Here is a 24660-nt window from a genome sequence, read left to right as displayed (position 1 = left end):
GAACCTTTCTTATATTTCCATCATTGCTTCTTCGATGTACATATTAAACAGAAGGGGGGAAAGACTAGATCCATGTGTTACACCCTTTTTAATCCGAGCATTTCGTTGTTGGTCGTCCACTCTTATTATTCTCTCTTGGTTCTTGTACATATTGTATATTAGCCGTCTCTCCCTATAGCTTACCCCTACTTTTCTCAGAATTTCGAACATCTTGCACCATTTCACATTGTCGAACGCTTTTTCCAGGTCGAGAAATCCTATGAACGTGTCATGATTTTTCTTTAGTCTTGCATCCATTATCAACCGCAAGGTCAGAATTGTCTGTCTCTTGCCATTACCTTTCCTGAAGCCAAACTGAACGTCGTCTAGCACATGCTCAATTTTCTTTTCCATTCTTCTATATATTATTCTTGTAAGCAACGTGGATGCATGAGCTATTAAGCTGATTGTGCGATAATTCTCGCACTTGTCAGCTCTTGCACTTTTCAGAATTGTGCGGATGATATTTTTCCGAAAGTCGCCAGACTCATACATCCTACACACCAGTGCGAATACTCATTTTGTTGCCATTTCCAACAATGATTTTAGAAATTCTGATGGAATGTTCTCTACCCCTTCTGCCTTATTTGATCCTAAGACCTCCAAAACTCTTTTAAAAATTCTAATACTGGGTCCCCTTCCTCTTCTAAATCGACTCCTGTGTTCCTCTTCTACCGCATGATACATATCTTCCCTCTCATAGAGGCTTTCAGTATATTCTTTCCACCTACCCACTCTCTCCTCTGCATTTAGCAGTGGATTTCCCGTTACACTCTTAACGTTACCACACTTGCTTTTAATGTCAACGAAGGTCGTTTTGAATTTGCTGAGTCTGTCCTTCCGACAGTCATTTCTTTTTCGATGTCTTCACATTTTTCCTGCAGCCATTTCATCTTCGCTTCATATTTATTTCATTCCTCGGCGACTTATATTTCTGTATTCCTGAGTTTCCCGAAACATTTTTGTACTTCCTCCTTTCATCGATCAAATGAAGTATTTCTTCTGTTACCCATGCTTTCTTCGCAATTACCTTCTTTGTACCGATGTTTTTCTTTCCAACTTCAGTGATGACCCTTTTTAAACATGTCCATTCCCCTTCAGCTATACTACCTACTGAGCTATTCCTTATTGCTGTATCTATACCATAGAGAACTTCAAGCGTGTCTCGTCATTCCTTAATATTTCTGTATTCCACCTCTTTACGTATTGATTCTTCCTGGCTAATGTCTGTAACTTCACCCTACAATTCTTCACCACTAAATTGTGATCTGAGTCTATATCTGCTGGGTATGCCTTACAATCCTGTATCAGATTTCGGAATCTCCTTCTCACATTATGTAATCTAACTGAAATCTTCACGTATCACCCGGCCTTTTCCAAGTATACTTCCTTCTCTTGCGACTCGTGAACAGAGTATTCGGTGTTACTAGCTGAAACTTGTTACAGAACTCAATTAGTCTTTCTCCTCTCTCATTCCTTGTCGCAAGTCCACATTTTCCTGTAACCTTTTCTTCTACTCCTTCCCCTGCAACTGCATTCCAGTCTCCCATGACTAATAGATTTTCGTTTCCCTTTACGTATTGTATTACCCTTTCAATATCCTCATATACTTTCTCTATCTCTTCATCTTCAGCTTGAGACGTCGGCATATATACCTGAATTATCGTTGTCGGTGTTGGTTTGCTGTCGATTCTGATAAGAACAACCCTATCACTGTACTGTTCACAGTAACACACTCTCTCCCCTACCTTCCTATTCATAACAAATCCTACACCCGTTATACCATTTTCTGCTGCTGTTGATATTACCCTATACTCATCTGACCAGAAATCCTTGTCTTCTTTACATTTCACTTCACGGACCCCTACTATATATAGATTGAGCTTCTGCATTTCCCTTTTCAGATTTTCCAGTTTCCCTACTACATTCTGACGTTCCACGCGCCCATTGGTAGAACGTTATCCTTTCGTTGATTATTCAATCATTTTCTCATGGTCACCTGCCCCTTGGCAGTCTCCTCCCGAAGATCCGAAAGAGGAGCTATTCCGGAACCTTTTGCCAATCGAGAATCATCATGACACTTTTCAATTACAGGTCACATGTCCCGTGGATACATTATATGTGTCTTTAATGCAGTGGTTTCCATTGCCTTCTGCATCCTCATGCCGTTGATCACTGCTAATTGTTTCACCTTAAGTGCAGTTTCCCACCCCTAGAACAAGAGAGTACCCTGAACGTCTGTCCGCTCCTCCGCCCTCTTTGACAAGGCCGTTGGCAGAACGAGGGTGACTTCTTATGCCGGAAGTCTTCGGTCGGCATTGCTGATTATTAATCAAAATGTATGTAGTGGCGGGATTCAAACCTGGGACCAAGGACGTTTTGATTACTAACCGAAAACGCTACCACTTTTTTTTTAATCTCATTTTGTTCTTTGTTGATCGTTGTGTGGGGTCGTTGCGGACGTCACATGACATCCGTTTAAGTTTGTTTGTTGATCCTTTCACACAGTTCTTTTATTACAGAGGCCAACCAGCTCTCTGACCGAACACGCTGAGCTATCGTGCCGGCACCACTAGACGACGGGTGCTCTACTGGGTTGTTGAATTAATAGCATCAAAGGGATAAACGTTAGTGATAAACTAGCACTTTGTCTCCTATTTACTGATGAACTGATGATACACTCGCTCAGTACATAATTAGTAAATAGGAGACAATTTACTAATTTACCATTAATGTTTATCCCTTTGGGGCTGCTTTTCATTCTTTATAATGCACTTTCTATAAATAAATTAAATAAATAAATTGGGAGAAAGAGGCTAACGTTGTCAGACACTTCTTCTTATTCAAGCCTCGTTCTTAGTGCTATTTATATCTATTTCAGTACTCTAGTTTAGTATAGATTGAGAATCAATCTTTTATCTCCCCAATCTGTTGCAACTCTGTTCAGTTTCCAAACAATATCTTCCAATCCACTCTCAAAAGGCTTCTCTAGGTCAATGCATGCGGTATATGTTTTCCTGTTCATCTCAACTGCTCTTTCGAAAATCATTCGTAGTGCCATTATAACTTCACTAGTTCCTTTTCATCTTCCAAATTGGCCTTCTCGTAAATATTGGTTGACTTTTTTAGTCTTTCTTTAACAACATTGAGTACTTTTGAAGCATGGCTTAGTAATGCCAAGGTTCTATAATTTGAACAATTATGTCATTTTCTTTCACATGTATGCTATTCGTTTTCAATTCAGTGTATCATCTTTATAGCAGACACACAAAAATTTCTACAGTAGTTCTTTCGCCGTATATTCAGAATTCTTTAATGACTCCGCATGGATATAATCTTTCCAGTCACTTTGTTGTTGTTCAAATTGTTTAAAGCATTGTTGAATTCTGACATTGCAAACTGTGGTCCTATGAATTCATTTTCCACATCTTCTCCATCATAGTAGTTACCCAATGTATTCTTTCCATCTATTTCCTGTTTTTTCCCAAGTTTGAACTGATTGTTAACATTTTAAACGTTTAATTATCTTGTCACGAGTTCCGTATTTAAACTGTAGTCATCTAATTTTTAGTACAGTTTGTCTATATTTGCTGCTGCGAGGAGTTCTACTATCGCTCTACTTATTCGTCTCATTCACTTATTTCCGTGGGGCACTTAGTTGTTGTGTCTTTTTTATTTTTGTATCAGTCTACCTTTCTCAATCTATTTCGTTCTGTCCGACCATCCTGATTTAGGTTTTCCGTGATTTCCCTAAATCGTTCCAGGCAAATGCCGGGATGGTTCCTTTGAAAGGGCACGGCCGACTTCCTTCACCGTCCTTCCCTAATCCGATGAGACCGATGACCTCGCTGTTTGGTCTCTTCCCCCAAACAACCCTATTTCATTCTGTCAACAGATTCAGTATTTCGTGTGTCATTCTTGGATTTCTTGCCTTTAGTTTCTTCTTCCCTAGTAAAAGGGAGGGACGCAGAAGATGTATGAAATATGTTTCCTGTTACCAATCCCTGACGAGTTAAAATTACGTTAGTCGGCACGGAGGTGATTTAATGTATCTTATAATCACTGTAATGACTCTTCTGAACACGTAACATTTGCTGACTAAAAGTCTGGTTTTAATACAAGATTAATCTGGCCCAATAGCTGAATTACATTAGATCTTAGCACAATGGATATCACGTCTTGAAACAAGCAAGTCAGGAAAGGCAACGTTTGTAAGACATTCTTTCACTGTAAATGCGAACATTTTAGACTATGTTAGGTGACTTTTATTGACATTAAGTGAAACAACAAGTTTACTGTTATCAGTCACTGTGTATTTAACTCCACGACGCGTTTTGCGTACAAAATATGACAGTATACATGTGATGCGTTACGACAGTGAAAGGAACCGATGTCCACTGGAGACAGTGGCACAAGTTACTCCAAAAAATCGTAACACAACACACACACAAATGTCATTCTAACAAATGTAAAGCCACATGATGATGGAGGTTTAAGCCTTTAACACCGTCGCGGAGATAAATAAACAGTGGCTGGTAGCAGCAAACGTGGTGTTTCATTTAACTCTAAGTTCAATTGTATTACGAATTTCTCTTTCCTTGCATTACTCCCCTTTTTTCATTTTCAGCATTACAAAAATGCTGATCTTTAACACTTGTAAGAGGGTTTGAATCTAGTAGGTAACGACTTGGATAATGGTAAATCATTTACATAACTCAAAAGTACCCATTCTCACGAATGGTAGATATTTATTTACTTAAAGTCTAAAAACTGGCGGCGACAATCTGGAATACATTTAATACGTTCGCCACATAAAGAGACAGAGTAAATCGTATTGCTGTAAATGATCCCTTCATGTGCAACTGTCATAGAGTTGTGTGGATGCACGAGATGTGGCGAAAAATGGAAATTACTAATCCCCATTGGATGATACGAATGCAAAAATCAAACTTGCACTCATGTCGTTAACAAACAGCTGGAAATTGTGTCAATTACTAATTATTAGCAGCAAACTGAGTAACGCACGACCACACAGAGTGGCAGAGGAAGCTTATGTCAGATATATGATCATTGACAAAGTCTTAAATATTTCAAGAAAATTGTTACTGAAAAATAATTCAGGTGACATGTAAGTAGTCATTTTACTCAGACGTAAATTTTCTACACAATGCAACGTCCAATATATCATTAGCTGTGAAACCATAAACTTACGGTGCGGCAGCTAGTGGCATGTGGTGGTAATGAACAAAGAACGTCCAAACTATCACACAAACCTCCCCATAATCTTTACTAGTGAGCCAAACAAAGGAGTAGACACAGTCGATGGTGGGTGAAGCCCATACTACAGATACACTACTCTTAAGAACTTTTTCTGAAATGTTCTGGCAGGTGAGTTATGTAAGCACGTACCATACACTTCCTAAAAATCCACATGTATACTAAAATCATCCGAGACAATCATTCACAGCACTGTAAACGGCCGAGCTACCTCACACCAGGTTTCTAAACGTTGATTCCTGAACGTGAGCGCACTCCTCACTATTGCAGTTGCCATGTATCTTAACTGTTCCTGGGTAGTCGTTAACACATACTGTGTTGTTATCTAGTAACACAGGTGACATTTGACTGTTGAACATTGCACATATCTCTGAGAAATTCTGACAAAGCGCATGCTATTCGTTGTGTGAAAACATTACATTCATACCAATATATCCAAGATTTTCAATTTTTATCTGTACATTGAACCCACTATCTGAGGATGAACCTATAATCAAACATTTAGCATCACACGCAAGTAGATTGTATGTTATACAGAATAATATACCGTAATAGGCGAGGAATGCCAAGGTAGAGATCTGACAAGTGGTGTTGACGAAGGTGGTAAGGGGATGTCAAAGTCTGGTAACTGTTGCTAACTATTGCTAAATATAAGGTCGCTCATCTCTGTGCTGTTCCAGGGCTTCATACACTGACTGCGTTTCCTGAGGTGTTTGCTGCTGCGGTGGTGCTACAGATTAGTCGAACAGCAAGTCCATTAAATCATTAAGACCGCCTGTTGGTTTCTGCTGTGACAGTACCTGGTCAGCAGCTCACTGACCTACACTGAATAACGAAATATAAGGATAATCGAATATATTAGTAACGACCTTAAAAATTATTAATTGATGGACACATACTTAGTCTTCTTCTGCATTTTGAAGGCAGCGGCTTGTTCTGGCTGATGGCGATTAATATTGATTATCTCACTACAGAGCACAGATCTCGAATGATCCCTATTGATCGCCCAAATACTCTCACTACTGAGTCACACAATTTCTCTAGGCTCGAGAAATTATTGTAAATAAACAATATGTATTTTTATTTACAAATAAATATTCAAAGAAACGTTATCTTTCGTCTACAGAGCTTTTGTTGCTTTTACTACAGAGCACAGGCCATAATGACCCCTATTGGGTTATTGGGTGGGGGAGGGGAGGTTAGGAGAGTGAGGGAGAGGGTGGAGGAGAAATTGAGGGAAGTGTTTCCCTGGAATATGACGTGTGCAATTGCATCAGCTGTAATATGGCACTGGAGAAATTGCTGGTGGATGCTTAGTGAGTGATTTGGGCCAGAATGCTCACTGGTACCCTGTATCTAAATGTCATAGAGAAGCTATTAGCTTTGTCATGAGTCATCGATTATTAAGACGGTAATTACTGATAACATTGTTTTGTCAGCCATTAGAACAACTGCTACATCACTTGACAATGGTTTTTCTTTACCCACAAAACTAACTTAATAATCATCTTATACGAAGTATTCCTTGCCTTTTTATCTAGTTTCTGATACACCTAGCACATCTAGCTCTGCACGTTTCATATAACTTCTATTTTTTCAACTTTGAATAGAATTTTCTTATTCCATGTTGCAATTTTAAACGTTCTATTGGTTTCAGTTTGCCAATTATTTCGCTGAATGATGACCTAGAAAACTTGCTGTGGTCCCATACCCTGTTCGGTAATAATCTCCAATTCGCATGATCAGAGGTCTGATTTATTTCCTGCTTTCTGTCCATTTTGGCTCTGTAACCCTTAGGGGCCTTTAATGCAATGGTTTTCTTTTGCCTTTATATTCCCTGTCGTTGATCTTCCTTGTCATTCATACGACTTCAGTTGAACGGGTACAGTACCGCCCGACATTGAAAATAGGTACAACATTCAACGTTATTCTTCTCATAACAACATATTTTTTGTAATAATAACTCAACTTCACTTAATACACCGAAGCCGGATACCAGTGTAGGAAAGAAGGATAATTTATTTATTTAATTGATCACATGTGCACTCACATGTGCAATCCCTACATCCAATTTGGTGAGATCTGTGAAATGAATGAATGTATGGTCGTCTCCTAACCGCAGATAGTGAATGTGAATATATGATCATCTTTGAGACGGTCCTTTGGTCACCTTTGGTGGAACCAAAGAGATGAAATTTACCGGAGCTTTGAGCGCCTGAAATGTGGCTGACCAATACGGTAGCAAGGTGCTCCCCCACTTCGGCAGAGGTGCGAGATGACCTGAAGGACGGCCATGTTTTCAGCACTCTGCCGCTGGATCTTGTGTTGGTAAGACCTGTCTTAGGTGTGCTCCGTAAAGACAGAAGAGTGGAGACATGGTATGCATGTGAAATACTTAAGAGTAGTTTGGAATAATAATTTCTCTTTTTCAGGAACTTTTGTGGGGAGAATTAAATGTCAGGTAGGTAATATCAAGGGGATCGTAGTAATCTTCAGAAGTGACCAACAGTCACAATGAAACCACGTGTAGCAACAAGTTGAAATACTTCCGAGTGCTAAAGTTATGCTGAATCACTGAAGTGTGTACTATAAGTTGGAAATATTTAAGAAATGGCGTGTGCAGGACTTGAAATTAGAGACGAGTACTTCCATGTTGTGAGTACTGTGAGAGTCTCAATCTGTGTGTGAGACAAAGGTCTGTACTCGTCCATGGTATCAGTTGAGGACTCGCGTGTGTGACGAATATGTTCTTAATATTACTTTGCGTGTTATGTTTCCGTGTGACCCCTGATTCAAACTATAATACTCTGAGAGTGAAGCAAGGTGAGTCAGCCGTCTATCCAGCAACGCCACTTGGCTTGCATTGCACAGGAAGACGTGCGTATATCCTCCAGAGTTCATAGTAGGAAAGAAAAGCTACGAAGTGGGGAAGTGTCGTGTGAAGCTGGGATGAATTCTAATTGAAATGGGAAAGCTGAAAGTGATGTGATTATAACGTTGTGACTATTCCTGGTGTTGTATTCCATGTTGCCAGTGTGGTGTATTTCATGTAATTTAAGATGTGTGGTTTACATGGGAGAATAGCAAGATAGGTTCAGAGGTAGTGGGTTATGCATGTTCCTTTTGTACCACTCGGTCTGGAGGAAATTTTCGTGATGATGGGTGTGAGAGTCGAAGTGTGAGATATAGCAAAAGATCCACAATCCTATCCAGAAAGTGCACTGTAGCGTTAGATAATTATGAGACCACAAGATAGAGAATCACCAATGTAAAGCCATGCCCACTGGGCGGAGTTTCTCATGTGCAACTGTTGTAGAAAATGTAATGGTGTGTTTAGGTTATAGAATTTATCGGAATGAAAAACATAGTGAAAAGAAAAAATATTGGTGGCCTTTTCCTTCGAATAGTATGTTGTCATGACGTCCAGACTTTATAATGTGTGCGCCATTCATATTCAGTGCGATGGCCACGTGTTGATCAAAGCCGTTGGGTAAGAAAGAATATGTGGTATTGCCAGTGCGTAGTGAACAATCAGAGTTGTGTAAATTACTAATAGTCAGATGTGCGTTATCCGTTTCCGTTGCGTAAGATTCATACAGAAAAATAATTTGTAACTTAATTGTGAGTACTAGAGCTCATGTTACTCGATAAATAAGAATGAATCCACTCGCTTGGCAGACCACTCATCTTGCAGGCCTGATTGCTTGATGCCACAGTATGAGCAAGGCATGTGGGTGCCTCTCATAATTTCGATCCTGCCAGGATTGTGCTGTTAGGGTTTGCTCTTAAGATTTTTTTTATGGGATTTGCCAAGTTTTTTACGTATATTGTGACAGCCCTAAGAAGTAAAGCTTTTTGTTTGCAATTTCTTTCTGGATAGGTGAGGATCTTTTATTTTTTTATGTACTTGATTGCTATGTCGTCCATGGCTGGAAGATCGTTGTATAAAATTTTTTTGCGTAATGTACGTAGTAACTAGGCCGCAGTCGAAAAGTGTAGTGACCATGGAGAATAGTGATTCCGGGTTGAACGTATCAGTGCAGCAGGAAGTAGGTGTCGACCTTGGGTTAATGAGCGAGAACGGCAAACACTCGGAAGGGGCTGCATTGGTCAGCGGACCGCAGCTGGGTGATCCTTTAGGCAGTGGGCTTTGCCCACAATCGGGGGCTTTTCCCGCCGACGCGGGCGAGCCGGGACTAGGTCAGGGATGCAGTGAGAGTGTAGCTACCCTTAGCGAAGCTACGGTTTCTCAGGCAAACGAGGTGAGCGCACCGAAAGTACCAAATGACAATGTGCTACTGCAGTTTTTACAGAGGATGGATAGAGATAATAAGGAAAGATTGGAAGCGATGGATAGAGATGATAAGGAAAGATTGGAAGCAATGGATAAAGATAATAAGGAGAGAGATAGGGAGGCTAAGGAAAGATTGGAAGCGGATAAGGAAAGATTGGAAACGAATAAGGAAAGATTGGAAGCGATGGATAAAGATAGTAAGGAAAGACTGGAGGCAATGGATAAGGGAAATAAGGAAGCAATGAGGAAGCTACTCTCAGTTATCAATGAGCGTCTGTCCGCATTTAATCGGTTAGATGAGGGGGAGAAGAATCTGGGCGCGTTGAAGCCAGTATGTGACGCTGTGAAAGAAAAAGCCAATACTTTGGAGGTACGAATAATTGCAGTAGAGAGTGATATTACATACCCTAGGGATGTGTTGCCGAATGAGCGAATCAAAGAGGTAGTGGAGGACTTAATTGCAGATAAACAAGGGGCATTAGACAGCGTGGAAGCTCAAGTCACCCAGCAGGAAGTGTCGCTGAATAGACACAGGGATGAAGTTGCGGAGGTAGTGGTCAGAAAGAATAAGATTAGTGCAGATGTAGAAAAGAACAGTATAAGAGGCGAGACAGGTTCTAACAGTACGCAGCGAGAGGTTTATGCTGACCAGGAGGAGATACAATCACTATTACAGTTTAAAGAGGCACAATTAGAAATAAATAGGAAACATAGGGAAGAACTAACACAGTTGCAAATAACGTACAGTAGCGAAGGTGACACACCACCAGGTAGATTGCAGACGGAGAGTGAGATAAATTCAAAAAAAGAAAATAGGCAGAAAGAGGAAGACGAATTCAGAGAGTCAGAAGAACGGTTGTGTTGGATAAAACGTGGCAAACCCAACTGGATATAGTCCAAGGCTGTCTCAATTTCAAGATTCATTACCTTCATCGTGAGGAGCGCTCCTCAAAATGAAGTTTGTGTGCAACCATTTGAGGAACGAGGCTAGAGCGAAAATGCAGGAATTTATTAAAGACTGTAGTAGTTACAAGATATTTTGTGACAAGTTTTTAAATGAATTCTGGTCGAAAAGTAAGCAGTACCGGGTTACGCAAAGCATATTGATGACATTAACAGAATCTTCCGTCGGTTCTTGGTAGAACAACATTATAATAATAAATGAAAAGCACCAGTTTGCTTTTGTTCTAGAACAAAAGCAAACTGGTGCTTTTCATTTATTATCATATTGATGATGCCAAATTGTAACGAAGGTGGTATAAGAGATCCAGTGGCGTGCTATCAGGAAATGCTGAGACGAAATAGGTATTTGGATGTGCCATACGAACCTGGGGAGCTCATTAGGATCTGTATAACGAAGTTGCCAGTGAAATTGCGCAGAAATATAGCGATAGCAGGCAGAGGCTTAGACGATCCTGCGTGATTTCAGCACTTGTTACAAGAATTGGGTAATGAGAGCAACATCGTGAACGGAGGCACGACTCATAGGTCAGACAGAGTCGAGGATAGGAACGGCAGAAACTATCAGAATGACAGGAGAGCATGGAATCCTGGCATTTCATTCTTGTCATAATCGATTGATGGATAGGAGAAACTAATCCAACATATCAGCCCTTAGCATCTTGCCTTAAAACACATGCCGCTGGCACTGAAAATTGTCTATGTAGCAGACATACTCTACTGATATGTAGGAACGCAAATACCATACTTCTGATCATAGAATAAAAGAGCAGTAATGGCATTTGTTAGGCTGGTCTGTCAGAGAAAAAAGACATTAAGGCTTATAAAAGTTTGCAAATTTTGATTTGGAACACTAAAGTAAACGTACTGTTTCCTCAAAAAAAAAAAAACACAGTTGCTAAAAATGTTATGTAATAATGCCAATGAGTCCAGTTTAATTATTGCGATTTGACTATTGCAGGTACTTAACATGTAATGTAAAAAGTCAACATTGTGATCGAAGTTTTTAGATTAGCTGCCATCTGATCTATAGTATGTCATTGCCGTGGTGACAGTTATAATGAAGTGCTGCGTATGGTTGTTCGGAATCTGGTGTTAGTGAAAGAGGCCACTGGCACCAAAGTTTCTAACATTTGGGCTGTCCTTTTCTCCCAGCTTGTATAGTCTCTGCACACATTTAATTTTCATGTAAGCACAGATTCCTAACTAGCAAATTCTTTACTGTGTAAATGGTCCATTCAGAGTGAGGCGGATTGTCCATGAAAATGCTGTACTGATTGAGACGATCAAGGGAAAACAATCGCGTGCGCTTCATCACATTTCTAACATCAAGTTATGGAAAAGTTAAGGATAGATCGAAAGTAGGCAAGTTATGGTAGATAGTCAGTGTATATATTTGTGATGTGTAACGTTGTGCAGGGTCAAATTGAACATAAGAATTTTCAGGCGGGATGTCAGGAAGTATGACGGAATAGACTGGTCGAATGAGTCATGAACAGGAGTCGACAGAGTGGTGTATGTACGTATTTTTTGTCATATGAATAAGGATCAAGCAGAAACGACGTGATGAGTAATGAGTGGATAAAGATGGTAGATAGTGAGAGAAGCGACGTGATAAATAGCAGTTGATAAAGATGATTTTTAAGGAGAGAAGCGACGTGAAGCAGTGTGATTAATAAAGAGAGATTCGACGTGATGAAACAGTGGTAAATAAAGGTGAATAGAATTAATAATGAGGAGATGTCTTAGATGTATGTTATAGAGAGTCCTGTGTATGCTGCAATCGAGATTTATGCGAATGGCGAAGGAAGGCCAGGAAATGATGGAGTAATGGACGGACGGAGAGCCGAAATACGAATGAAGAGAGGAGGACAACTGCATAACGTGAAAGGACATAAAGGGAGTATGAGATCCAGATGGTGAACATTGTGGAATACTGACGTAAGAGGTAATATAAGTGTAGATCTAACTCTTACCATAACATTTGCAATATGGCAAAAATAATATTTTTTGTTGTTGTTGAAGCCTGGTACCAGTATAACTAATCAAAACGGTACGAAGAATGTGTACAGTTATTTTGCAGGATGAATAATTTGTGTATTTTTTGTTCTTAGATGAAATGTCGCAATTCTAAGTTGATATTTAGCAGGATGAATAATCGGTAAAGTGAATGCAGAGGTAAGCCGATGGAGAGAGGTGCCAGAGTGAAAGGACGAATTCGGAGACTGGAATGCTATCTCCAAAACAACTTGGTTGAGTATAAGGGAGCAAAGGTATGGTATGTTGTCGTGAGTGTGATGGTGTTAAGGTTAGCTGACTTCTAGACCTATTCTGTTGGTGTATTAATGGATTGAATGAGAAGGAAAATGTGATGTCTGGTGAGTGAGAGTCATAGAGTAGTGTGATCAATGCGCACACTCCTGTAAAGTGGATGCTACCGATCCATAACTAAAACATTATTGTGCTTTATCGTTTGATTTGGATGAACCTCGATGGCAGGTCAGGATATGACGCCATGTGGATGGTACATACGTGTCCTAGAAATGTTTTAATATATAATAAAATGTAAAATATGTAAAGAGATACTAATTTCTGTCTGTCACAAGCATAAAGGTGCATTGTATGTTGTAGATTTAGAGTCATCAGTTTGTAAAATGTTTATTATGTTAGGATGTTAAAGTAGTTTACTGTTTAACATTATGTGGTAGGTAATCGTGAGCTATATAGATTGTTTCTTATTTTTTTGTTAGAACACTTCCAAGGGGTATTAATTTCAGTCTGTCACAAGCACAAAGGTGCGTTGCATATTGTAGTTTTAGAATCAAAAGTTCTAATATGTTCACTGTGATAGGATGTTAAAGTAGTCTACTATTTGATATTGTAATTATGAGATGTATAGATTGTTTCTTATTCCTTTTTTTTAATACTTTCTTGTTTCATGTTTTGTATGAGGGACAACAGGTACAATCAGTAGCACAAGTGTAGGCTGTATATAGAAAAGGGACAAATGTTGATGTTGTATGTGTAGAAAACTAGTGTGTATGATTTTGTGTTTGTTAGAACAAAGATTCTTTTATTACCAATGTATCTAATAGATAATACAGGTAATCAATGAGTATTATAATACTGTAAGAATATCCTTTTGTCTGTAATGTTGTGAGATGCGCGGAAGGGTCTGACTGATTGGGTGTCGTAGCACTGAGGTGCCCACGCAGAACGCGCCCGTACCCACATAAAAATGAAGGAGGCCAAGTTGACGTCGCCATCGGAGAGGCGACAGAGCCGTGGCGCTCCCCACTCCACTGTCGGTTGAGGTACACTCCACGTGCCCGCTACAGCAGGTCAAAGGCCTGGGGCGACACGCACCTACCACTCTCCATTCATAAGTTGCGCCACCCTTACGACTGGAGACAGTATCCCGCGGAGGCAACAGCGGGTGGTTTTTTCTGCTCAACGGTTCGCGCGGCGGCGGCGCGACGGCAGAATGAACGACGCGCGGCAGCGTCCGGTGGGCATTTTTTAACAACAACTATTAACCAGTACTGGACTGTGGAGCCGTGAAACAAGATGACTGCTCGTGTGTCTCAATAAGTTGGAAAGTGAAGGACTGGTGTTTCCACGGTGTGAGTGGTGGAAAAGATTTTGTCTTTAGCAGACAGGACGATTGTTTTGTTTTGTCTTGACCACTGAACGGTGGGATCCATAAACTTTTGGCAGTGACTTGTTAAGTGTGCTTTGTAAATTGCATATACTTAAAGAGGACAGTTGTCGTTTGGTGACTAATTATTGTATGAACGCAAGAAACTAAAGTGGGACATTGACATTTGCATTTGTAGCAGGAGACATTTCTTTAATTGGTACGGGAATAAGCGCTGTTTGTTGGAACTTAAGACTTAATTACACCATGAACTGAAAGGGCAGGACCGTGGATAATAGTAGTTGCAAGGCCATTTCTGGACGACCAGATTCGTGTGTATGGTACTCTGAGAGTGACTATGACATTTGTGTTTAATGTGAGATACACTTTACGGTTCAGTGCGTGTTCAAAATGCCGATTTGAGTGACCGAAAGACTTTCGTCCAGGTAACCATGGGAGAGCTTTGACACCGAGACAGTGTTTCGAGGAAAACTATCAGCAACTTTTTGACCCCAAGAAAATCACAGAATGAAATGATTCCGTGTGACTCGCAAAACAGGGAATAATGTATTTGTATTTGTAACTGCGTACATTTTTTATATGTTTTATTCCTGAAGGGACAGCAAGTGTAATTGTATTTCATTAACGTATGTGTTTAGAATAGTTAGTGTGTTTTTTTTGTTTGTTCTGGGTTATCAAGTTCACGTAGCATGTTTATTAGAATATTTGGTACAAGGATGCTTTAATTATTAGCCAGTGGTGTAATACCAACGTAGCGGCTCTTGTTGCATTGGTCAGTAAGGTCGCCACAGGGGACAAGAGTTTGCATTGCACAACAAATATCGGAATTACCTGATGCATTTTGATGTCGTGGACAGTAATCATCTTGTTGGTGTGTTGACTGAAGCCACTTACTTTCATTATCACAGTGGTGATATTTCACATTGAAGTGTAATGGAGGCAAGTCGAAATGCAAGTTCGTGTCGTCTAAATATGTAACAACAGAGAAATGAGCAGTAGAGTAAAATACGAGAGTTACTGGTGGGTTCAAACACTTATTGCTAACTATTTACTGCGTGTATTGATCAAAGCTGATGGACTGTCTAACTCAGCAGCAGGTATTTGTACTGGTGGACAAGGATAAGGTTAAACTCACAGTCGAGAAGTGATGGCAATTGCTTAAGTGATGATAGCTAATGAGGTATGACATGATGTCTTAGATGAACTATATTACGAAACCGTATGTAAATTGTGGTATATTTCATTGTTTTTTTTTCTCAGTTTTATTTCTCTGCAGGTTTGATGTACATTTTAGAGTAATGGTATGAAGCCTGACATTCCACATGTAACTAGTGCACGCAATTTTCTTCTTTTGTTGATTTTGTTTTGTATTTAGGCATTGCTGTGTAAAGATTATTACCCTGCAATTTATGAATGTTAGATTACTTGCACAGTGTTTGGACGGTAAGCTAGTTAAAATTTCATGAGTACAATTAGTATTTTTTTTTAATTTGTTATAGAATTAGTGAAGTTTGGATTACTCCTAAAAATAATGGAGATCCCCGTAACTAAACAAATTTTTATCTCACCATTATTTTTTATTTGTATGAATTAATATTTTATTTGTCATTTGGATTGTCGTAAATTTGTATGTGTACAATACTCCGGATTGTGGAGAGTACAATAATGCAACAACTGTGTCAATAATTTGGTAAAGTAACAGCATTTGGTCGTCTATTTGAGGTCACCAGGGGCTAAGGTCTCCTCCTGGTTATTATGATGACTTGCTACGTTTGTTCGAATACAGTTTTCTTAAAAAAATGTTCAGAACTACCCTCGCATTGTAAGGATAGTATCGTGCCATTTTTGTCTGCATGGGTAGTTGGTGGTGAAAGAGTACAGTACCGCCTGACATTGAAAATAGGTACAACATTCTTGGTTATTCTTGTAGTAACAACATATTTTTTGTAATAATAACTCAGTTTCACTTAATACACCGAAGCCGGATACCAGTGTAGGAAAGAAGGATAATTTATTTATTTAATTGATCACATGTGCACTCACATGTGCAATCCCTACATCCAATTTGGTGAGATCTGTGAAATGAATGAATGTATGGTCGTCTCCTAACCGCAGATAGTGAATGTGAATATATGATCATCTTTGAGACGGTCCTTTGGTCACCTTTGGTGGAACCAAAGAGATGAAATTTACCGGAGCTTTGAGCGCCTGAAATGTGGCTGACCAATACGGTAGCAAGGTGCTCCCCCACTTCGGCAGAGGTGCGAGATGACCTGAAGGACGGCCATGTTTTCAGCACTCTGCCGCTGGATCTTGTGTTGGTAAGACCTGTCTTAGGTGTGCTCCGTAAAGACAAAAGAGTGGAGACATGGTATGCATGTGAAATACTTAAGCGTGGTTTGGAATAATAATTTCTCTTTTTCAGGAACTTTTGTGGGGAGAATTAAATGTCAGGTAGGTAATATTAAGGGCATCGTAGTAATTTTCGGAAGTGACCAACGGTCACAATGAAACCACGTGTAGCAATAAGTTGAAATACTTCCGAGTGCTAAAGTTAAGCTGAATCACTGGAGTGTGTACTATAAGTTGGAAATATTTAAGAAATGGCGTGTGCAGGACTTGAAATTAGAGACGAGTACTTCCACGTTGTGAGTACTGTGTGAGTCTCAATCTGTGTGTGAGACAAAGGATAAAGAGAAGTACTCGTCCATGGTATCAGTTGAGGACTCGCGTGTGTGACGAATATGTTCTTAATATTACTTTGCGTGTTATGTTTCCGTGTGACGCCTGATTCAAACTATAGTACTCTGAGAGTGAAGCAAGGTGAGTCAGCCGTCTATCCAGCAACGCCACTTGGCTTGCATTGCACAGGAAGACGTGCGTATATCCTCCAGAGTACATAGTAGGAAAGGAAAACTACGAAGTGGGGAAGTGTCGTGTGAAACTGGGATGAATTCTAATTGAAGTGGGAAAGCTGAAAGTGATGTGATTATAACGTTGTGACTATTCCTGGTGTTGTATTCCATGTTGCCAGTGTGGTGTATTTCATGTAATTTAAGTATGTGTGGTTTACATGGGAGAATAGCAAGATAGGTTCAGAGGTAGTGGGTTATGCATGTTCCTTTTGTACCACTCGGTCTGGAGGAAATTTTCGTGATAATGGGTGTGAGAGTCGAAGTGTGAGATATAACAAAAGATCCACCATCCTATCCAGAAAGTGCACTATAGTGTTAGATAATTACGAGATTATAAGATAGAGAATCACCAATGTAAAGCCATGCCCACTGGGCGGAGTTTCTCATGTGCAACTGTTGTAGAAAATGTAATGGTGTGTTTAGGTTATAGAATTTATCGGAATGAAAAACATAGTGAAAAGAAAAAGATTGGTGGCCTTTTCCTTCGAATAGTATGTTGTCATGACGTCCAGACTTTATAATGTGTGCGCCATTCATATTCAGTGCGATGGCCACGTGTTGATCAAAGCCGTTGGGTAAGAAAGAAAATGTGGTATTGCCAGTGCGTAGTGAACAGTCAGAGTTGTGTAAATTACTAATATTCAGATGTGCGTTATCTGTTTACGTTGCGTAATATTCATACAGGAGAATAATTTGTAACTTAATTGTGAGTACTAGAGCTCATGTTACTCGATAAATAAGAATGAATCCACTCGCTTGGCAGACCACTCATCTTGCAGGCCTGATTGCTTGATGCCACAGTATGAGCAAGGCATGTGGGTGCCTCTCACATTAACAATTTCTCAATAGCAGGACAAGAGATTGTCCTAACTTTCTCATTGCTGTCATGAGGAAGGCGACCGTGTATACAGGCAGTCATTCAGTCCCAAATCGCGTTACCTGGCTATGTCGTTCACCCCTAACCACGAGAGTATCACTTCATAGGAATATAGAGTGGTACACTGCAGAAAACAAGTTATGTTTCCTCATCCTTCCTCTGTTAAGCACGAAGAAGTTTTCTCAACCATACTTAGTGGGACGGGTTCCTATACGTAGAGGATCAACAAAGGCAAATGGAATAAATATATGTGTTTTTGAAGTAGTCCGCTTTTCAGAAAGAACGTAAAATAGCGGGATGAAAATTGAGGGAAGTCTGCAGCTTCGGTTTTCATATATAGAACATTTTACTATCGCTGCAAACATTAACCTGTTTTACTCTCTTCTAGCAGATTTTTAAACTGGACTTAAAAAGTACATCATTCCTTTTAAATACTTATAGAACCTTTAACGGGTGGCTACTGTGAGAGGAAAGATAACTAAGTGAGCAGTGTACGCAATAGCTAGTTACATTATCTGATCAAAAGCATCCAGACACTCCTCAGTGATGCAGAATGGATCACTGTATGTCATGAGAGGCGGACTTTCTGATGTAAAAGAAGGTGGGAAGTGTTGTATTGTCAGTACAGAAGCAATAACAGCAGAGTAGGTCGGTCAGGAGAGCTCAGAGGTTTCGATTGTCGAAGAGCCACTGGTTGTCACAAAGCCACTGGGTAAATTTCATCCTGTCTAATGCTGCCCAATCCGATTGTTAGTGATGTGGAAACGCTAAGGAACAACCACGGGTCAGGAACCGTCGAGTATTGCGGAGGGCGGTTGTAATAAATCGCATGAAACCAGTGAAAAGAATCACTCATTAGCTCTGGCCGCGCGGGGTAGCCGCGCGGTCTTAGGCGCCTTGCCACGGTTCGCGCGAGTTCTCCCGTCGAACGTTCGAGTCTTCCCTCGGGCATGGGTGCGTGTCTTCCCCTTAGCGTAATTAGGTTTAACTTAGATTAAGTAGTTTGTAAGCCTAGCTACCGATGAACTCAGCAGTCTGGTCCCATAGGAACTTACCACCACCACCACTCATTTGCTCCAAAATATTACAAACAGCCCAGCTAGACTGTGCGTGAGGAGTTAAAAGGAACGGGGTACATTGTTTGAGAAGCTGCTCTTAGACCATACAGTTCTGTATTCAGTGCTAAGCGACGCTTTAGGAACTGTAAAGAGGGACGGTAGTCGACAGTGAGTGACTAGAAAGTACTTGCTAACTACCGCTGCTTGTACGGAGCGTTATGGTTGTCCATGTCAGTGAAGAAACGCTTTATGCTGAACATTGCCAGGGTGCAGGGGGAGTATGTTTTTGTCCATCGTGTTGTAGCGGAACGAGCCGCTGGCTGGCGATGTGCAAAAACCGATACCGAATAGGCATCTGTAATACCCAGAGAACACCGGAAATTTTTTGTTGAAAGAAATGTGTTGTAATTAGTCGCGTATAGCTTTTAGAGGTTGAACATGGCTGGTTTCTTACTTTTTTCGCTATGAAACTTTAAAACATATTTCAGGATTCGGCCTTGAGCAATACATATTTTACTTCTTGTTAATTACTTCTCACACAAGTTTCGCTGCCGTTACACCATATCAGCTGATTTATCTTCATTTTATTGTAAAATATACATAATACTGGGCAACCAATACGTACACTTCAACAGCTTAGAGACTGTTTCGTAAAAACATACGTACCGAGTGAGGTGACGCAGTGGTATGACAAAGGATTCATTTGAGCGATTGGTGATGCAAATACTCGTCTGGTCGTCCTGATTTAGGTTTTACGTGATTTGCCTATACCAATTTAGTAAATGCTGGTACGGTTATTGAATATCCCCCCGCAGATGATACAAACGATGTCAAAGAGTCTTCAAAAAATTGTGTAACAAAACAAAGAAACATTGTTAGTCTGCTCCGACGAATAATAAAAAAAAAATTACAAGTGAAATTCACTGACTTAAGGCCGTAATTCAGAAACAAAGAAAATGGTTACCCAAAATAAAAAGCCTGGGTCTCGTTCAGACATTCTAGAAGTGAAGTTCAACTAAACGTTCAGTTCTTCCGTCAGTTGTCAGAGTTAATATTCCACAAAAAATTTAAGGTCTTCTATCTACAGGGTTAAAGTCCCCTTGGAGCACTCTATACTTAACATATTATAAGAATAATTCGAGCCAAGTTTTACGACATACACAGCCACGGTGACAGGGCGTTTTCATAGCGGTGGCGGCTGATCGGTGGCGGAAGCGGTGGCGCCGGCTCTCGCTGGAGTGCTGGCTCTAAGTCAGCAGTGGTTAGCACACTGGACTCGCATACAGGAAGATGAAAATTCAAACCTGCGTCCAGCCATCCAGATTCAGGTCTTCCTGATTACCTTAAATCACTTAAAGTAAATGTCGTTATGGTTTCATTGAAAGGGGACGACCGATTTCCTATCCTTGACAAAATCCGAGCTTATGCTCCGTTTCTAACGACCTCTATGTCGACGGGACGTTAAACGCAGTCTTCCTTCCTTTCCCTTTCTTCAAAGCAAGCTGCCAATATAGGGCTGTGCGCCGGCCTAAATGCTGTCCGGCGGCACAATAAAATGTGATTTATTTTCGGCCAGGTGTGTTGCAGAAGCAAACAGGTCCCCGCGACTGCAACCTCTCGCGGCGCTGCTAGGGCCACCTAGTCGAAAGCCAGAAAAATCTACTTTTCGGCGAAAAGTGGTTGCCTGGCAAGCGGGCAACCCCCGACGTGGAGCGTAAGATGTGTTGTCCACCTTGTAGGCGTAACGTCGCAACGTATCGGTTCTTTAAAAGGGCATGAGTCATGACCCCGCCGCTGAGGAGGCAATAAATTGTAATATTTCTTCTTCCCCTTGACAATAGTTTGCAAGTAATGCTGATGGATCTGCGGGAGCTTTTCGGTGGAATTAGGCAGAGCTCACACTCTGTAATTGAGCACTGTATTTTCAAAAGAAAGTGTACCCCGGTATTTTGTTCGTTTTACTAATTTGTTGTTAATTTTCATTCGCATTAACCCTGCTGTCTAATTTGGAACACGAGTCTGGTGAGCACGCAGAACATTTGCTATACCTCGGTTTTTAAGACTTACAAGGAAAAAACTGCAAGTGTCGTCACTCGATTTTCCAGTAGCATCGCTCTGTGGAAGAAGAGCCAAAATAAGCGTACACGTGTCTCTGCTTGTACGTAGATACTCTATCGGTTCTCAGAAAACGCCGCCAAAGTTTTCGCGGTAATTTATATGCCTTTTAGTACGCAGCACATTGAAACGAATCGGAGGCAGAGCGGCTAGCGTCGCAGCTTCACACTTTCGCGCCCCATGAGACATGTTTAACATTTCTTTTCTTTTTATTTTATTTATCTATTCATATTCGTAGAAGGTCGGAAGAGGGTGGTGGAAATTATAAAGAGAGAAAATAATTTATAAATAAATATGCACAAAATTTACGGTCAAAAAAAGTTCCGATTGGCAAGAATATCCCCTATCCTTAACTAGCTCTCTCTCTCTCTCTCTCTCTCTCTCTCTCTCTCTCTCTCTCTCTCTCTCTCTCTCTCTTTCTCTCTCTCTGAGTTTGGCCTGGTATTAATTAATATTGACCTTGCCGCCCTCTTAAATAAATTTCGCAACACGATCTGACTAAATAATGACAAAAAAGATGTCGTCGAGTTATAGCATAAAAAGTACCCAACTCCCAAATGAAGCTGGCGGATTTTGAGTAGAGCACAGTGGCGCAGAACTCAAAGCATTTATTGAACTGGGGCCCTATATTCTGCTGAGCTGCGGTATCACCATATCCAAACCGACAGCTGCTGATCGTCGGATTACGCTCGCTGCGGTTCTGAAACTAGCCTAAGCACTTGGACGAATATTGTCCATAATACTCCTGTCCGTGATCTGCTCTGATATCGTGCCGTGTGAGAGTGAGATCACCTGCTTGCCCACTGGCCAGATAGAGTCTCTCTATAATCACGTGTGAATAAAGAACACTTTAAATGTCCAGCTACTCTTAGAGCTTCTTAATTTCTCCACTCTGCTTACAGAACGACGAACATACAGCTACAGAGACGCTCTGGCACATCTACTCGACAGTCAATCGGAGTCTAGGTGCCTCACAATTCTGCACAAAATGACGCCCACGGAGATGGCCCAGACCCCACTGCCCTTTACATAAAACTCGAAACTCCACTACTACAAAAGAAGAGTAGAACGATCGCACTTAAATATCCAGTCACAGGCCTCGTCTATGAACGAGTTTCCCCCTTGTTACCTCCAGTCATACAGTCAATCTATGCTAGTCCATGAGGCAGTTCCATTCCTGCCTGGTTTTTCAGAATAGCAATGGCTGTTTTTCTTGATTTTTATTTTAAAAATCTGTGGACGCTGGTTTGCGGCTGGGCGGGAGCCGTTTCGCCGCAACAGGCTTCGCTTCCCGCTCCACCCTGCGCAGACTCTCACGGCCCGAGCCCTTACAAACGTGTACTGCTGAGGGATGGCTTTCAGCCGACACGCCTGCGTCCCCTGCTGTGCCATTGACTCTGAAACGCGGCCGCACCCCAGCGACACCGCACTGAGGAAGTCCGTGCAAAAACGCGAGCGGTCCACTAGTGCACAGTGCCTATCGTCACTTCCTGTAGTTTCTCAGAAAAAACACTGTGCCGTATTCTGACTGCCAATTAGTCTTTGAGCAATCAATACAGACAATTAGTAACGTTATCCTCATGCCCACGTATGCCCATGTTCTAAATGTACTCGATCTCTTACCTAAATTAAAATACAAGTGCTGTTCTAATTATTTCATATAACACGTCCATAAAATCCGAAGCCTTACATTACCGTCTCTTTATCATTTAATTTTCTGCTGTTGGTGTTTGATGTGGCTGAAAATCTTCCTGATCATAAAAACAATTCCTAATAAAAATTATGATCGTTATTATTATGATGCCCGTTACCAGCCAAACCCTTATAACCATTGTCCACTCCAGCCGACTTCTCCTCTCACTCGGCGAAAGCTTTCGTTCTATAGTGTCTCCCCGACGTTCCGTTAACTGCTTTCACATACTAAAACCAGTGTCTTATTTCTAATGCTTACATTGACATGCATAAGAGGCCACACGGCAATACAAACCTACGCTTTTATCGAAAAGAATACATTTATCTCTTACAGACCAGTGAAACCTACATGTTTATACACTCCTGGAAATTGAAATAAGAACACCGTGAATTCATTGTCCCAGGAAGGGGAAACTTTATTGACACATTCCTGGGGTCAGATACATCACATGATCACACTGACAGAACCACAGGCACATAGACACAGGCAACAGAGCATGCACAATGTCGGCACTAGTACAGTGTATAATCCACCTTTCGCAGCAATGCAGGCTGCTATTCTCCCATGGAGACGATCGTAGAGATGCTGGATGTAGTCCTGTGGAACGGCTTGCCATGCCATTTCCACCTGGCGCCTCAGTTGGACCAGCATTCGTGCTGGACGTGCAGACCGCGTGAGACGACGCTTCATCCAGTCCCAAACATGCTCAATGGGGGACAGATCCGGAGATCTTGCTGGCCAGGGTAGTTGACTTACACCTTCTAGAGCAAGTTGGGTGGCACGGGATACATGCGGACGTGCATTGTCCTGTTGGAACAGCAGGTTCGCTTGCCGGTCTACGAATGGTAGAACGATGGGTTCGATGACGGTTTGGATGTACCGTGCACTATTCAGTGTCCCCTCGACGATCACCAGTGGTGTACGGCCAGTGTAGGAGATCGCTCCCCACACCATGATGCCGGGTGTTGGCCCTGTGTGCCTCGGTCGTATGCAGTCCTGATTGTGGCGCTCACCTGCACGGCGCCAAACACGCATACGACCATCATTGGCACCAAGGCAGAAGCGACTCTCATCGCTGAAGACGACACGTCTCCATTCGTCCCTCCATTCATGCCTGTCGCGACACCTCTGGAGGCGGGCTGCACGATGTTGGGGCGTGAGCGGAAGACGGCCTAACGGTGTGCGGGACCGTAGCCCAGCTTCATGGAGACGGTTGCGAATGGTCCTCGCCGATACCCCAGGAACAACAGTGTCCCTAATTTGCTGGGAAGTGGCGGTGCGGTCCCCTACGGCACTGCGTAGGATCCTACGGTCTTGGCGTGCATCCGTGCGTCGCTGCGGTCCGGTCCCAGGTCGACGGGCACGTGCACCTTCCGCCGACCACTGACGACAACATCGATGTACTGTGGAGACCTCACGCCCCAGGTGTTGAGCAATTCGGCGGTACGTCCACCCGGCCTCCCGCATGCCCACTATACGCCCACGCTCAAAGTCCGTCAACTGCACATACGGTTCACGTCCACGCTGTCGCGGCATGCTACCAGTGTTAAAGACTGCGATGGAGCTCCGTATGCCACGGCAAACTGGCTGACACTGACGGCGGCGGTGCACAAATGCTGCGCAGCTAGCGCCATTCGACGGCCAACACCGCGGTTCCTGGTGTGTCCGCTGTGCCGTGCGTGTGATCATTGCTTGTACAGCCCTCTCGCAGTGTACGGAGCAAGTATGGTGGGTCTGACACACCGGTGTCAATGTGTTCTTTTTTCCATTTCCA

Source organism: Schistocerca cancellata, chromosome 7, assembly GCF_023864275.1.
Source record: "Schistocerca cancellata isolate TAMUIC-IGC-003103 chromosome 7, iqSchCanc2.1, whole genome shotgun sequence".
NCBI classification, from domain to species: Eukaryota; Metazoa; Arthropoda; class Insecta; order Orthoptera; family Acrididae; genus Schistocerca; species Schistocerca cancellata.
Note: the sequence above shows the minus strand (reverse complement) of the source record.